This window comes from Tasmannia lanceolata, unplaced genomic scaffold (assembly GCF_043159265.1).
Source record: "Tasmannia lanceolata isolate RefF3 unplaced genomic scaffold, GAP_Taslan_0.1 ptg000101l, whole genome shotgun sequence".
In the NCBI taxonomy this organism is placed as follows: domain Eukaryota; kingdom Viridiplantae; phylum Streptophyta; class Magnoliopsida; order Canellales; family Winteraceae; genus Tasmannia; species Tasmannia lanceolata.
The window spans coordinates 398,819-412,500 of record NW_027518778.1 but is presented as its reverse complement, the minus strand read 5'-3'; positions in this window follow the sequence as shown (position 1 = coordinate 412,500).

The window sequence follows — 13,682 nt, the reverse complement described above, 5'->3', positions numbered from 1 at the left end:
CGCACGTTTGTCTTTGAAACCGAGCATCAATGCCACAGAAAGTGCCGGGGCGCCAGCTGGAGCCATCATCCGCGTTGCCATGGCTCGCTTGGCCTTGGCTTGCCAGTCCCCGACACGAGCAATCGCGCATTTTCTTTGCAACCGACCATCAATGCCGCCCAACGAGGCCAGCACGAGCAGTCATCCGCGGTCCCCTGGCCCTGCGCACGTTTGTCTTTGAAACCGAGCATCAATGCCACAGAAAGTGCCGGGGCGCCAGCTGGAGCCATAATCCGCGTTGCCATGGCTCGCTTGGCCTTGGCTTGCCAGTCCCCGACAGGAGCAATCGCGCATTTTCTTTGCAACCGACCATCAATGCTGCCCAACGAGGCCAGCACGAGCAGTCATCCGCGGTCCCCTGGCCCTGCGCACGTTTGTCTTTGAAACCGAGCATCAATGCCACAGAAAGTGCCGGGGCGCCAGCTGGAGCCATCATCCGCGTTGCCATGGCTCGCTTGGCCTTGGCTTGCCAGTCCCCGACACGAGCAATCGCGCATTTTCTTTGCAACCGACCATCAATGCCGCCCAACGAGGCCAGCACGAGCAGTCATCCGCGGTCCCCTGGCCCTGCGCACGTTTGTCTTTGAAACCGAGCATCAATGCCACAGAAAGTGCCCGGGCGCCAGCTGGAGCCATCATCCGACGTGCCATGGCTTTGGTCCCATGGTCTTCGCAACCGAGCATTCGTGACACCCGACGGGGCCAGGACACCAACCCTTCCGACACGAGCATTCGCGCATGTTCTTTGGCCACACAACGACGCCAGCACGAGCAAAATCATCAGCGGTGCGGTGGCCTTGCACGGCCTTTTGTCTTTGGAACCAACCATCAGTGCCACGGGAAGTGCCGGAGTCCCGGCATCCGCGGTGCCAAGTCATTGCGCCCTTGGTCTCTGCAGCGGGGCATGCCGGGCACTCCCAACCATTGCAAGCAAGCGAGAAAGAAAGTAAGTAAGTAAGTAAGTATTACATATAGGGGCGGGACATGCGGGGAGTTCTGCGAAACGTGCACTACGGGGCACACGCGTACCTACCGGGGCATACCGACCCCTATTGGGGCACACGTGTGCATATCGGGGCATACCGGGCCTATCAGGGCACACGCGTACATACCGGGGCATACCGAGCCCTACTGGGGCACACGTGCGCATATCGGGGCGTACCAAGCCTATCGGGGCATTCGCATGTATCCCAAGGCATACCGAGTCTATCCGGGCATACGCGTTCATACCGGGGCGTAACGGGCCTATCGGGGCATACTTGGGCATATCCGGGCAAAAAATGCCCAAAACTTGCGCAACCTTGGCAACCGTGGTCCATTCCTCACTATATGCCATGGCCTTGTGCCCATGGTCTTCACAAGACAGCATCCAAGGCGCCTGAAAGGCCAAGGGAGCCCAACCCAGCAATGCCCAGCCAAGGCCAGGCATTCCAGTGCCTGCCCGGGCAAAAACGCCCAAAGCATGCCCCATTCCTTAGCCTATCCAGGCAAAAACGCCCAAAACCAGCCCATTCCAGTGCCTATCCGGGCAAAAACGCCCAAAGCATGCCCATTCCTTAGCCTGTCCAGGCAAAAACGCCCAAAACCAGCACATTCCAGTGCCTATCCGGGCAAAAACGCCCTAAACCTGCGCATTCCAGCGCCCCGCAGCATGCCACCCTCCTATAGGGTTTGCGCAACCAACCCGCCTAACCACCAGTGGCAACCAAAGGTGCTGTTAGCGACGACTTCTGAAGACGCAACGAGACGCGACGGGTTTGCGCCCAGACGCGACGAGACGATGCGGGATCTGCGCCCAACCATGCCTACACCCGCCGACTTGTTGCGGGAGCTGCTTGCCCAAGCATGCCTAGCGTGCAAGGCCTGCGTGCCCAAGGTCTGTGTGCAAGGCTAGTGCCCAAGGCTAGTGCGCAAGGCTAGTGCCCAAGGCTAGTGAGCAAGGCCTGGGTGCAAGGCTAGTGTGCAAGGCTTGTATGCAAGGCTAGTGTGCAAGGCTGCTGTGCAAGGCTTGTGGGCAAGGCTGGTGCGCAAGGCTAGTGCCCAAGGGTTGTGTGCAAGGCTAGTGCCCAAGGCTAGTGCGCAAGGCTCGTGCCCAAGGCTAGTTCGCAAGGCTTGTGTGCAAGGCTAGTGCGATGGGCCAGTGCCCAAGGCTTGTGAGCAAGGCTTGTATGCATGGCTTGTGCGCAAGGCTTGTGTCCAAGGCTTTTGTGCAAGGCTCGTGCGCAAGGCTAGTGTGCAAGGCTTGTGCGCATTGGCAGGTAGCCCACCACCATGCACGATCCAAATGCCACTCACGCGACAACACGGTGCCAAGCCGGGCATGGTGTGCATTCAAAACCAATCAACGGACAGAGGTCATGCGTCATGGGGGGGATCTAGCAAGGCCATGGGGAAGGTCATGGAGGACCTTGGAAGCAAGCGCAAGACGAGAGCGAATCGAACAAGGGGCCAGGACGGGGCCTTGTGCCCATGGTCTTCGCAAGACTGCGTCCAAGGCGCCCGAAAGCCCAAGGGAACCCAAACCCGGCCGACACTTGCAATCGCACATGCTCTCTGCAACACACCATCAATGCCGCCCAACGGGGCCAGCACGAGCAGTCATCCGCGGTCCCCTGGCCCTGCGCACGTTTGTCTTTGAAACCGAGCATCAATGCCACAGAAAGTGCCGGGGCGCCAGCTGGAGCCATCATCCGCGTTGCCATGGCTCGCTTGGCCTTGGCTTGCCAGGCCCCGACAGGAGCAATCGCGCATTTTCTTTGCAACCGACCATCAATGCCGCCCAACGGGGCCAGCACGAGCAGTCATCCGCGGTCCCCTGGCCCTGCGCACGTTTGTCTTTGAAACCGAGCATCAATGCCACAGAAAGTGCCCGGGCTCCAGCTGGAGCCATCATCCGACGTGCCATGGCTTTGGTCCCATGGTCTTCGCAACCGAGCATTCGTGACACCCGACGGGGCCAGGACACCAACCCTTCCGACACGAGCATTCGCGCATGTTCTTTGGCCACACAACGGCGCCAGCACGAGCAAAATCATCAGCGGTGCGGTGGCCTTGCACGGCCTTTTGTCTTTGGAACCAACCATCAGTGCCACGGGAAGTGCCGGAGACCCGGCATCCGCGGTGCCAAGTCATTGCGCCCTTGGTCTCTGCAGCGGGGCATGCCGGGCACTCCCAACCATTGCAAGCAAGCAAGCAAGCAAGAAAGAAAGTAAGTAAGTAAGTATTACATATAGGGGCGGGACATGCGGGGAGTTCTGCGAAACGTGCACTACGGGGCACACGCGTACCTACCGGGGCATACCGACCCCTATTGGGGCACACGTGTGCATATCGGGGCATACCGGGCCTATCAGGGCACACGCGTACATACCGGGGCATACCGAGCCCTACTGGGGCACACGTGCGCATATCGGGGCGTACCAAGCCTATCGGGGCATTCGCATGTATCCCAAGGCATACCGAGTCTATCCGGGCATACGCGTTCATACCGGGGCGTAACGGGCCTATCGGGGCATACTTGGGCATATCCGGGCAAAAAATGCCCAAAACTTGCGCAACCTTGGCAACCGTGGTCCATTCCTCACTATATGCCATGGCCTTGTGCCCATGGTCTTCACAAGACAGCATCCAAGGCGCCTGAAAGGCCAAGGGAGCCCAACCCAGCAATGCCCAGCCAAGGCCAGGCATTCCAGTGCCTGCCCGGGCAAAAACGCCCAAAGCATGCCCCATTCCTTAGCCTATCCAGGCAAAAACGCCCAAAACCAGCCCATTCCAGTGCCTATCCGGGCAAAAACGCCCAAAGCATGCCCATTCCTTAGCCTGTCCAGGCAAAAACGCCCAAAACCAGCACATTCCAGTGCCTATCCGGGCAAAAACGCCCTAAACCTGCGCATTCCAGCGCCCCGCAGCATGCCACCCTCCTATAGGGTTTGCGCAACCAACCCGCCTAACCACCAGTGGCAACCAAAGGTGCTGTTAGCGACGACTTCTGAAGACGCAACGAGACGCGACGGGTTTGCGCCCAGACGCGACGAGACGATGCGGGATCTGCGCCCAACCATGCCTACACCCGCCGACTTGTTGCGGGAGCTGCTTGCCCAAGCATGCCTAGCGTGCAAGGCCTGCGTGCCCAAGGTCTGTGTGCAAGGCTAGTGCCCAAGGCTAGTGCGCAAGGCTAGTGCCCAAGGCTAGTGAGCAAGGCCTGGGTGCAAGGCTAGTGTGCAAGGCTTGTATGCAAGGCTAGTGCGCAAGGCTGCTGTGCAAGGCTTGTGGGCAAGGCTGGTGCGCAAGGCTAGTGCCCAAGGGTTGTGTGCAAGGCTAGTGCCCAAGGCTAGTGCCCAAGGCTAGTGCGCAAGGCTCGTGCCCAAGGCTAGTTCGCAAGGCTTGTGTGCAAGGCTAGTGCGATGGGCCAGTGCCCAAGGCTTGTGAGCAAGGCTTGTATGCATGGCTTGTGCGCAAGGCTTGTGTCCAAGGCTTTTGTGCAAGGCTCGTGCGCAAGGCTAGTGTGCAAGGCTTGTGCGCATTGGCAGGTAGCCCACCACCATGCACGATCCAAATGCCACTCACGCGACAACACGGTGCCAAGCCGGGCATGGTGTGCACTCAAAACCAATCAACGGACAGAGGTCATGCGTCATGGGGGGGATCTAGCAAGGCCATGGGGAAGGTCATGGAGGACCTTGGAAGCAAGCGCAAGACGAGAGCGAATCGAACAAGGGGCCAGGACGGGGCCTTGTGCCCATGGTCTTCGCAAGACTGCGTCCAAGGCGCCCGAAAGCCCAAGGGAACCCAAACCCGGCCGACACTTGCAATCGCACATGCTCTCTGCAACACACCATCAATGCCGCCCAACGGGGCCAGCACGAGCAGTCATCCGCGGTCCCCTGGCCCTGCGCACGTTTGTCTTTGAAACCGAGCATCAATGCCACAGAAAGTGCCGGGGCGCCAGCTGGAGCCATCATCCGCGTTGCCATGGCTCGCTTGGCCTTGGCTTGCCAGGCCCCGACAGGAGCAATCGCGCATTTTCTTTGCAACCGACCATCAATGCCGCCCAACGGGGCCAGCACGAGCAGTCATCCGCGGTCCCCTGGCCCTGCGCACGTTTGTCTTTGAAACCGAGCATCAATGCCACAGAAAGTGCCGGGGCGCCAGCTGGAGCCATCATCCGCGTTGCCATGGCTCGCTTGGCCTTGGCTTGCCAGTCCCCGACACGAGCAATCGCGCATTTTCTTTGCAACCGACCATCAATGCCGCCCAACGAGGCCAGCACGAGCAGTCATCCGCGGTCCCCTGGCCCTGCGCACGTTTGTCTTTGAAACCGAGCATCAATGCCACAGAAAGTGCCCGGGCTCCAGCTGGAGCCATCATCCGACGTGCCATGGCTTTGGTCCCATGGTCTTCGCAACCGAGCATTCGTGACACCCGACGGGGCCAGGAAACCAACCCTTCCGACACGAGCATTCGCGCATGTTCTTTGGCCACACAACGGCGCCAGCACGAGCAAAATCATCAGCGGTGCGGTGGCCTTGCACGGCCTTTTGTCTTTGGAACCAACCATCAGTGCCACGGGAAGTGCCGGAGACCCGGCATCCGCGGTGCCAAGTCATTGCGCCCTTGGTCTCTGCAGCGGGGCATGCCGGGCACTCCCAACCATTGCAAGCAAGCAAGCAAGCAAGAAAGAAAGTAAGTAAGTAAGTATTACATATAGGGGCGGGACATGCGGGGAGTTCTGCGAAACGTGCACTACGGGGCACACGCGTACCTACCGGGGCATACCGACCCCTATTGGGGCACACGTGTGCATATCGGGGCATACCGGGCCTATCAGGGCACACGCGTACATACCGGGGCATACCGAGCCCTACTGGGGCACACGTGCGCATATCGGGGCGTACCAAGCCTATCGGGGCATTCGCATGTATCCCAAGGCATACCGAGTCTATCCGGGCATACGCATTCATACCGGGGCGTAACGGGCCTATCGGGGCATACTTGGGCATATCCGGGCAAAAAATGCCCAAAACTTGCGCAACCTTGGCAACCGTGGTCCATTCCTCACTATATGCCATGGCCTTGTGCCCATGGTCTTCACAAGACAGCATCCAAGGCGCCTGAAAGGCCAAGGGAGCCCAACCCAGCAATGCCCAGCCAAGGCCAGGCATTCCAGTGCCTGCCCGGGCAAAAACGCCCAAAGCATGCCCCATTCCTTAGCCTATCCAGGCAAAAACGCCCAAAACCAGCCCATTCCAGTGCCTATCCGGGCAAAAACGCCCAAAGCATGCCCATTCCTTAGCCTGTCCAGGCAAAAACGCCCAAAACCAGCACATTCCAGTGCCTATCCGGGCAAAAACGCCCTAAACCTGCGCATTCCAGCGCCCCGCAGCATGCCACCCTCCTATAGGGTTTGCGCAACCAACCCGCCTAACCACCAGTGGCAACCAAAGGTGCTGTTAGCGACGACTTCTGAAGACGCAACGAGACGCGACGGGTTTGCGCCCAGACGCGACGAGACGATGCGGGATCTGCGCCCAACCATGCCTACACCCGCCGACTTGTTGCGGGAGCTGCTTGCCCAAGCATGCCTAGCGTGCAAGGCCTGCGTGCCCAAGGTCTGTGTGCAAGGCTAGTGCCCAAGGCTAGTGCGCAAGGCTAGTGCCCAAGGCTAGTGAGCAAGGCCTGGGTGCAAGGCTAGTGTGCAAGGCTTGTATGCAAGGCTAGTGTGCAAGGCTGCTGTGCAAGGCTTGTGGGCAAGGCTGGTGCGCAAGGCTAGTGCCCAAGGGTTGTGTGCAAGGCTAGTGCCCAAGGCTAGTGCGCAAGGCTCGTGCCCAAGGCTAGTTCGCAAGGCTTGTGTGCAAGGCTAGTGCGATGGGCCAGTGCCCAAGGCTTGTGAGCAAGGCTTGTATGCATGGCTTGTGCGCAAGGCTTGTGTCCAAGGCTTTTGTGCAAGGCTCGTGCGCAAGGCTAGTGTGCAAGGCTTGTGCGCATTGGCAGGTAGCCCACCACCATGCACGATCCAAATGCCACTCACGCGACAACACGGTGCCAAGCCGGGCATGGTGTGCACTCAAAACCAATCAACGGACAGAGGTCATGCGTCATGGGGGGGATCTAGCAAGGCCATGGGGAAGGTCATGGAGGACCTTGGAAGCAAGCGCAAGACGAGAGCGAATCGAACAAGGGGCCAGGACGGGGCCTTGTGCCCATGGTCTTCGCAAGACTGCGTCCAAGGCGCCCGAAAGCCCAAGGGAACCCAAACCCGGCCGACACTTGCAATCGCACATGCTCTCTGCAACACACCATCAATGCCGCCCAACGGGGCCAGCACGAGCAGTCATCCGCGGTCCCCTGGCCCTGCGCACGTTTGTCTTTGAAACCGAGCATCAATGCCACAGAAAGTGCCGGGGCGCCAGCTGGAGCCATCATCCGCGTTGCCATGGCTCGCTTGGCCTTGGCTTGCCAGGCCCCGACAGGAGCAATCGCGCATTTTCTTTGCAACCGACCATCAATGCCGCCCAACGGGGCCAGCACGAGCAGTCATCCGCGGTCCCCTGGCCCTGCGCACGTTTGTCTTTGAAACCGAGCATCAATGCCACAGAAAGTGCCCGGGCTCCAGCTGGAGCCATCATCCGACGTGCCATGGCTTTGGTCCCATGGTCTTCGCAACCGAGCATTCGTGACACCCGACGGGGCCAGGAAACCAACCCTTCCGACACGAGCATTCGCGCATGTTCTTTGGCCACACAACGGCGCCAGCACGAGCAAAATCATCAGCGGTGCGGTGGCCTTGCACGGCCTTTTGTCTTTGGAACCAACCATCAGTGCCACGGGAAGTGCCGGAGACCCGGCATCCGCGGTGCCAAGTCATTGCGCCCTTGGTCTCTGCAGCGGGGCATGCCGGGCACTCCCAACCATTGCAAGCAAGCAAGCAAGCAAGAAAGAAAGTAAGTAAGTAAGTATTACATATAGGGGCGGGACATGCGGGGAGTTCTGCGAAACGTGCACTACGGGGCACACGCGTACCTACCGGGGCATACCGACCCCTATTGGGGCACACGTGTGCATATCGGGGCATACCGGGCCTATCAGGGCACACGCGTACATACCGGGGCATACCGAGCCCTACTGGGGCACACGTGCGCATATCGGGGCGTACCAAGCCTATCGGGGCATTCGCATGTATCCCAAGGCATACCGAGTCTATCCGGGCATACGCGTTCATACCGGGGCGTAACGGGCCTATCGGGGCATACTTGGGCATATCCGGGCAAAAAATGCCCAAAACTTGCGCAACCTTGGCAACCGTGGTCCATTCCTCACTATATGCCATGGCCTTGTGCCCATGGTCTTCACAAGACAGCATCCAAGGCGCCTGAAAGGCCAAGGGAGCCCAACCCAGCAATGCCCAGCCAAGGCCAGGCATTCCAGTGCCTGCCCGGGCAAAAACGCCCAAAGCATGCCCCATTCCTTAGCCTATCCAGGCAAAAACGCCCAAAACCAGCCCATTCCAGTGCCTATCCGGGCAAAAACGCCCAAAGCATGCCCATTCCTTAGCCTGTCCAGGCAAAAACGCCCAAAACCAGCACATTCCAGTGCCTATCCGGGCAAAAACGCCCTAAACCTGCGCATTCCAGCGCCCCGCAGCATGCCACCCTCCTATAGGGTTTGCGCAACCAACCCGCCTAACCACCAGTGGCAACCAAAGGTGCTGTTAGCGACGACTTCTGAAGACGCAACGAGACGCGACGGGTTTGCGCCCAGACGCGACGAGACGATGCGGGATCTGCGCCCAACCATGCCTACACCCGCCGACTTGTTGCGGGAGCTGCTTGCCCAAGCATGCCTAGCGTGCAAGGCCTGCGTGCCCAAGGTCTGTGTGCAAGGCTAGTGCCCAAGGCTAGTGCGCAAGGCTAGTGCCCAAGGCTAGTGAGCAAGGCCTGGGTGCAAGGCTAGTGTGCAAGGCTTGTATGCAAGGCTAGTGTGCAAGGCTGCTGTGCAAGGCTTGTGGGCAAGGCTGGTGCGCAAGGCTAGTGCCCAAGGGTTGTGTGCAAGGCTAGTGCCCAAGGCTAGTGCGCAAGGCTCGTGCCCAAGGCTAGTTCGCAAGGCTTGTGTGCAAGGCTAGTGCGATGGGCCAGTGCCCAAGGCTTGTGAGCAAGGCTTGTATGCATGGCTTGTGCGCAAGGCTTGTGTCCAAGGCTTTTGTGCAAGGCTCGTGCGCAAGGCTAGTGTGCAAGGCTTGTGCGCATTGGCAGGTAGCCCACCACCATGCACGATCCAAATGCCACTCACGCGACAACACGGTGCCAAGCCGGGCATGGTGTGCACTCAAAACCAATCAACGGACAGAGGTCATGCGTCATGGGGGGGATCTAGCAAGGCCATGGGGAAGGTCATGGAGGACCTTGGAAGCAAGCGCAAGACGAGAGCGAATCGAACAAGGGGCCAGGACGGGGCCTTGTGCCCATGGTCTTCGCAAGACTGCGTCCAAGGCGCCCGAAAGCCCAAGGGAACCCAAACCCGGCCGACACTTGCAATCGCACATGCTCTCTGCAACACACCATCAATGCCGCCCAACGGGGCCAGCACGAGCAGTCATCCGCGATCCCCTGGCCCTGCGCACGTTTGTCTTTGAAACCGAGCATCAATGCCACAGAAAGTGCCGGGGCGCCAGCTGGAGCCATCATCCGCGTTGCCATGGCTCGCTTGGCCTTGGCTTGCCAGGCCCCGACAGGAGCAATCGCGCATTTTCTTTGCAACCGACCATCAATGCCGCCCAACGGGGCCAGCACGAGCAGTCATCCGCGGTCCCCTGGCCCTGCGCACGTTTGTCTTTGAAACCGAGCATCAATGCCACAGAAAGTGCCGGGGCGCCAGCTGGAGCCATCATCCGCGTTGCCATGGCTCGCTTGGCCTTGGCTTGCCAGTCCCCGACAGGAGCAATCGCGCATTTTCTTTGCAACCGACCATCAATGCTGCCCAACGAGGCCAGCACGAGCAGTCATCCGCGGTCCCCTGGCCCTGCGCATGTTTGTCTTTGAAACCGAGCATCAATGCCACAGAAAGTGCCGGGGCGCCAGCTGGAGCCATCATCCGACGTGCCATGGCTTTGGTCCCATGGTCTTCGCAACCGAGCATTCGTGACACCCGACGGGGCCAGGACACCAACCCTTCCGACAGGAGCATTCGCGCATGTTCTTTGGCCACACAACGGCGCCAGCACGAGCAAAATCATCAGCGGTGCGGTGGCCTTGCACGGCCTTTTGTCTTTGGAACCAACCATCAGTGCCACGGGAAGTGCCGGAGTCCCGGCATCCGCGGTGCCAAGTCATTGCGCCCTTGGTCTCTGCAGCGGGGCATGCCGGGCACTCCCAACCATTGCAAGCAAGCAAGAAAGAAAGTAAGTAAGTAAGTAAGTATTACATATAGGGGCGGGACATGCGGGGAGTTCTGCGAAACGTGCACTACGGGGCACACGCGTACCTACCGGGGCATACCGACCCCTATTGGGGCACACGTGTGCATATCGGGGCATACCGGGCCTATCAGGGCACACGCGTACATACCGGGGCATACCGAGCCCTACTGGGGCACACGTGCGCATATCGGGGCGTACCAAGCCTATCGGGGCATTCGCATGTATCCCAAGGCATACCGAGTCTATCCGGGCATACGCGTTCATACCGGGGCGTAACGGGCCTATCGGGGCATACTTGGGCATATCCGGGCAAAAAATGCCCAAAACTTGCGCAACCTTGGCAACCGTGGTCCATTCCTCACTATATGCCATGGCCTTGTGCCCATGGTCTTCACAAGACAGCATCCAAGGCGCCTGAAAGGCCAAGGGAGCCCAACCCAGCAATGCCCAGCCAAGGCCAGGCATTCCAGTGCCTGCCCGGGCAAAAACGCCCAAAGCATGCCCCATTCCTTAGCCTATCCAGGCAAAAACGCCCAAAACCAGCCCATTCCAGTGCCTATCCGGGCAAAAACGCCCAAAGCATGCCCATTCCTTAGCCTGTCCAGGCAAAAACGCCCAAAACCAGCACATTCCAGTGCCTATCCGGGCAAAAACGCCCTAAACCTGCGCATTCCAGCGCCCCGCAGCATGCCACCCTCCTATAGGGTTTGCGCAACCAACCCGCCTAACCACCAGTGGCAACCAAAGGTGCTGTTAGCGACGACTTCTGAAGACGCAACGAGACGCGACGGGTTTGCGCCCAGACGCGACGAGACGATGCGGGATCTGCGCCCAACCATGCCTACACCCGCCGACTTGTTGCGGGAGCTGCTTGCCCAAGCATGCCTAGCGTGCAAGGCCTGCGTGCCCAAGGTCTGTGTGCAAGGCTAGTGCCCAAGGCTAGTGCGCAAGGCTAGTGCCCAAGGCTAGTGAGCAAGGCCTGGGTGCAAGGCTAGTGTGCAAGGCTTGTATGCAAGGCTAGTGTGCAAGGCTGCTGTGCAAGGCTTGTGGGCAAGGCTGGTGCGCAAGGCTAGTGCCCAAGGGTTGTGTGCAAGGCTAGTGCCCAAGGCTAGTGCGCAAGGCTCGTGCCCAAGGCTAGTTCGCAAGGCTTGTGTGCAAGGCTAGTGCGATGGGCCAGTGCCCAAGGCTTGTGAGCAAGGCTTGTATGCATGGCTTGTGCGCAAGGCTTGTGTCCAAGGCTTTTGTGCAAGGCTCGTGCGCAAGGCTAGTGTGCAAGGCTTGTGCGCATTGGCAGGTAGCCCACCACCATGCACGATCCAAATGCCACTCACGCGACAACACGGTGCCAAGCCGGGCATGGTGTGCACTCAAAACCAATCAACGGACAGAGGTCATGCGTCATGGGGGGGATCTAGCAAGGCCATGGGGAAGGTCATGGAGGACCTTGGAAGCAAGCGCAAGACGAGAGCGAATCGAACAAGGGGCCAGGACGGGGCCTTGTGCCCATGGTCTTCGCAAGACTGCGTCCAAGGCGCCCGAAAGCCCAAGGGAACCCAAACCCGGCCGACACTTGCAATCGCACATGCTCTCTGCAACACACCATCAATGCCGCCCAACGGGGCCAGCACGAGCAGTCATCCGCGGTCCCCTGGCCCTGCGCACGTTTGTCTTTGAAACCGAGCATCAATGCCACAGAAAGTGCCGGGGCGCCAGCTGGAGCCATCATCCGCGTTGCCATGGCTCGCTTGGCCTTGGCTTGCCAGGCCCCGACAGGAGCAATCGCGCATTTTCTTTGCAACCGACCATCAATGCCGCCCAACGGGGCCAGCACGAGCAGTCATCCGCGGTCCCCTGGCCCTGCGCACGTTTGTCTTTGAAACCGAGCATCAATGCCACAGAAAGTGCCGGGGCGCCAGCTGGAGCCATCATCCGCGTTGCCATGGCTCGCTTGGCCTTGGCTTGCCAGTCCCCGACACGAGCAATCGCGCATTTTCTTTGCAACCGACCATCAATGCCGCCCAACGAGGCCAGCACGAGCAGTCATCCGCGGTCCCCTGGCCCTGCGCACGTTTGTCTTTGAAACCGAGCATCAATGCCACAGAAAGTGCCGGGGCGCCAGCTGGAGCCATCATCCGACGTGCCATGGCTTTGGTCCCATGGTCTTCGCAACCGAGCATTCGTGACACCCGACGGGGCCAGGACACCAACCCTTCCGACAGGAGCATTCGCGCATGTTCTTTGGCCACACAAAGGCGCCAGCACGAGCAAAATCATCCGCGGTGCGGTGGCCTTGCACGGCCTTTTGTCTTTGGAACCAACCATCAGTGCCACGGGAAGTGCCGGAGTCCCGGCATCCGCGGTGCCAAGTCATTGCGCCCTTGGTCTCTGCAGCGGGGCATGCCGGGCACTCCCAACCATTGCAAGCAAGCAAGAAAGAAACTAAGTAAGTAAGTAAGTATTACATATAGGGGCGGGACATGCGGGGAGTTCTGCGAAACGTGCACTACGGGGCACACGCGTACCTACCGGGGCATACAGACCCCTATTGGGGCACACGTGTGCATATCGGGGCATACCGGGCCTATCAGGGCACACGCGTACATACCGGGGCATACCGAGCCCTACTGGGGCACACGTGCGCATATCGGGGCGTACCAAGCCTATCGGGGCATTCGCATGTATCCCAAGGCATACCGAGTCTATCCGGGCATACGCGTTCATACCGGGTCGTAACGGGCCTATCGGGGCATACTTGGGCATATCCGGGCAAAAAATGCCCAAAACTTGCGCAACCTTGGCAACCGTGGTCCATTCCTCACTATATGCCATGGCCTTGTGCCCATGGTCTTCACAAGACAGCATCCAAGGCGCCTGAAAGGCCAAGGGAGCCCAACCCAGCAATGCCCAGCCAAGGCCAGGCATTCCAGTGCCTGCCCGGGCAAAAACGCCCAAAGCATGCCCCATTCCTTAGCCTATCCAGGCAAAAACGCCCAAAACCAGCCCATTCCAGTGCCTATCCGGGCAAAAACGCCCAAAGCATGCCCATTCCTTAGCCTGTCCAGGCAAAAACGCCCAAAACCAGCACATTCCAGTGCCTATCCGGGCAAAAACGCCCTAAACCTGCGCATTCCAGCGCCCCGCAGCATGCCACCCTCCTATAGGGTTTGCGCAACCAACCCGCCTAACCACCAGTGGCAACCAAAGGTGCTGTTAGCGACGACTTCTGAAGACG